This window comes from Adiantum capillus-veneris, chromosome 11 (assembly GCF_014529385.1).
Source record: "Adiantum capillus-veneris isolate H3 chromosome 11, ASM1452938v2, whole genome shotgun sequence".
NCBI classification, from domain to species: Eukaryota; Viridiplantae; Streptophyta; class Polypodiopsida; order Polypodiales; family Pteridaceae; genus Adiantum; species Adiantum capillus-veneris.
Window position 1 is genome coordinate 56,398,523 of NC_140941.1, and position 3,790 is coordinate 56,402,312.

A 3,790-nucleotide genomic window follows, 5' to 3' on the forward strand; every position below is an offset into this window, starting at 1 on the left:
TTTCCTTTGTGACTTATAGTCATAGGGTTCTAGCCACCGTTTCATACTCTGTAGGCAACTTTGTAAGGACCAAAGCAGCTTACTGGATACTGGTAAGTGTACTCTTCATAGTTGCCAATTGATCATGCACAACTTTAATCTTCATAAAAAATGATTGCATGGAACTTCATCAGAAATGATTGCCCACTCAACGCTTGCGTTTGATTTCTCCCCGTCCACTAAACTATACAACGGACTCCTCCCCGCCTTCTTACCTTACCTTGAAACTTTTTGTAACAACGGACTCCTCCCCGCCTTCTTACCTTACCTAGAAACTTTTTGTAACCCTGTCTTCTCATTGCCACCTTGAAGCATTTTGTAACCCCATTTTTTCTCTCTTCTCTTTGCCACTTACAAAGGTCTTCTCATAATTGTCTCCTTACAGAGCTCTTCTCAGCAGTTTACCCCGCACCTGCCACACAGTCCCAGCTCTCTACACCGGACCCTTACACTCCTTCACTCGCCATACCTTAGCATTCGCCACACTGCAGCGCTACACCATGACCTCTTGGCTAGCTTCCTCGCAACCCTCTCGCACAGAGCCCACCACCCGGGCTACACCCGTATGCTCACCCCTGACCACTTGGCTTCAACAACGATTGCAACAACACCTGACTCAACAATGCTCAGCCCTATCCATCCGGCTTCAAGAACGGTTTCAACAACAACCGACTCAGCAATATCAACTCTAAAGACTACCGAACTGCAGTGATAGTCTGCTCAGCTCGCTCCACCCGGGTTCGAGACTGCCCAATCCTAGCAATAACGGCACCTCTGCAGCATACACTTCTGCAACGATGCGAAGGCACTGATGCTACAACAACCCGAAGGTCTACGGCAAGCCACTAAGAAACCCGTAGGCTTGCTATCCAAAGGTCTACAACCCGCAACCCGATAGTCTGTGCAGCTTACAATTCCACATCTGCTTCAACAATCCCTAGGTCTACAACCCCTAGGCCTGCAACCCGTAAGCTGGCATCGTGAAAGACGGCGTTGCTAAGAAAACCAAAGGCCTGCAACCCAAAGGTCTACGACGCACTACTTAAAAACCTCTCAGTCAGTTTGCAACCCAAAGGTCTGTGACACACTTGCTCCCAGAAGTACTCGCCTAGCCGATTTCCTTATCTAGCACGACAACATTGGCCACCTAGGTGCAGCCGCTCACAGAATCCTAATTCCCTCAACACCGACAATTGGATTCTTTCCTTTTGAACGCAACACTCCAACCTTCTTCTGCGGTTTGGCAGCCAGAGACGCTCCCCCTCTCAACGTTTTCTCATCACTAAATGACTTTTCCTTGCATGCCTTCAACTTCCCTTACACACTCGGCACCAACATCCCCTAACTTACTGGGACCCTCCCACAGACGACTCTAGTCACCTTAGCCAGAACCGCATTGGGCTTTTCTCCAAGTCATCGCAAAATAAAAGCCATACCCCTTGGCATAAGCCTTAAGCCATAATCCATACCACTCTGCACATGGATTCTCCCACAACCAATATCACACTAAACCTCAACAATCCCTCTTCCTTGATCATTGCCGCCCCGGTCATTGGCCCACCTGGCAAAAACGAGCTCATCTTGGATAATACCCTATCTCTAAACCACCTTACACTTGACCCTTACAAAGATATCAATGACAAACTCGAGCACCTCTCCGACGAGCCCTTCGACTTCTCCCCCAACCCTCACCAAGCGGAACTAAGGGTGGAGGACTCACCCCTTCATCGAGACCCAACCCCCAACATGGAGCCCTCCCCCCAAACCCTAACCCTTAAAGGAAAACCCCATCCAACCTTTGCATTTCCTTTGCCATCACCAAAAGAACTTCACACCCCCTCCGTGCCAAAATCCTTGCCTCACGCCATTAAGAAACCCAAGAAGTTTGAAGAAATCATTCATCTCTCCCTTCTGGAATTTACCAAGTTACACAAGAAGCTATCCAAAGACACTTCTTTCACCTCACACCTAGTGGAACTACACAATAACAATGCCAAATCCAAACAGCCTTAACATGAAACCCCCTCGGTTACAACTAGAAGACACCCAAGTTCAAGCCCTTCTTAACACAAAGTTCACCGCTCTTACAATCCAATATCAATTAGATTGTACCTTAGCCCTCATCCAAGCCCAAAATCTCCTTGTTCAAAACCTTCAAAACATAGTGAATAAGTACCACCTTGAGGCAGAAAGCCGTCTCACCACCTTATCAATAAGCTCGCTTCTATTACCTTACCCCTTATTGCCTCTTGTGATTGGCTCTTATACTTAGCGGAATGGAAAAACACCTCCCACCAGCTATTCCTCTCCCAAATGCAATCCCTTATTCTAAACTCCCATTTGGCCTCCCAAAGAAGAGGAAGTTATCAAAACTAGGAAGCGCAACATCTCTACCATGAAAGAAACAATCCCCCACCTCCCTAAGGAACACACCATCAAGGAGCTCATAGAACTTTAAGTCCAAAAACATTTAAAATTTCTCCCTCTTCCTAAAATCCCTATCACCACTCCAAACATCTCTAACCCTCACCTCATCAAATCACAAAATCACCTTCCACCCACTAAAGCTCCCTTTTGCCCCCCTAGAGATTCTCTCTTCTCATCCTCCCACCCACCACACCCTCTCACTTCCCCCAACAAAACCGTCAATAATTCTTCCAAAACCCTCTTTAAGATACACAAATAGCCTCTCTCCCCTCCCAATTCCCCTCCCTCCAAAAAACCCTTTTTGTATTCCTCACATAGAAGCCTACTCTAGTCCCTAAATACCCTCTCAACCGCATTCACAACCTCTTCACACACAACATCCATTCTTCCTCCACTTTAAAACCGTTTCCCTACAACAATCTAACCAAACCTCCCCAACACAACAACCACAACAATTGCAATCATCACATCAACAACAACAACACCAACCGACACCGCTACATCAACAGCGATGACACCAAACGCCATCATAATTTCAATCGTAACAATGACGATGATGAAGACAACGATGACGACAATGACGACAACAATAATATCTACTACAACCACAAAGCGAAGGCAAGGATTTGGGAAACGAAAGAGAGAGGAGGGATTAGCGCCTACTTGTCCAAACTCTTGGCTACACTTGCTTTTTAGCAAGCCCCCCCTCCTCCCATATCTTTGGACAAGACCTCCCTCTATACTCCCCCTTCCACCCCACCCTCTTTCAACGAAGCCTCCCCCCTCTACAACCCACCATCTATCCCACCCTCTTTTGGCGGAAGAAAAAGGCATAAATTTTGGCTTCCACTCACTAACCCCCATGCCTATGAACTCTTTATTTTTGGTAAGCTTCCCTTTCACACCTTTGTCAATAACCAATGTACTAATTTTATCCACGACTTCACCACCCGTCCCCTCTCTCTCAATGAAAAGAAATGTTTGGATCTTGGGCTTAAATACATCCCCCCTCCCCCAAACCCCACTCCCGAATGCATCATCAAAGCCTATGACTCCTTCACTAGAAGTCTACAACTCAAAATGTTCCTCCAAGCTTCTACGTCTAACACTTGCTCCCCTTTCAAAACCCCAAACCCCTCTTGGATACCTCCCACCTTAGACCCTACACTTGAAAGTATCACCTCCCTAAACCTCCTCGATGTCAAAGATACACTTTCACACTACAATACCTCCCGCTCCAAATTCCCTAAATTTGTCAAACATGCCCTAAAAACCCTTTCAATGGACCATCAATACCATTAAACCAGCGGATAAAAACCTAGGC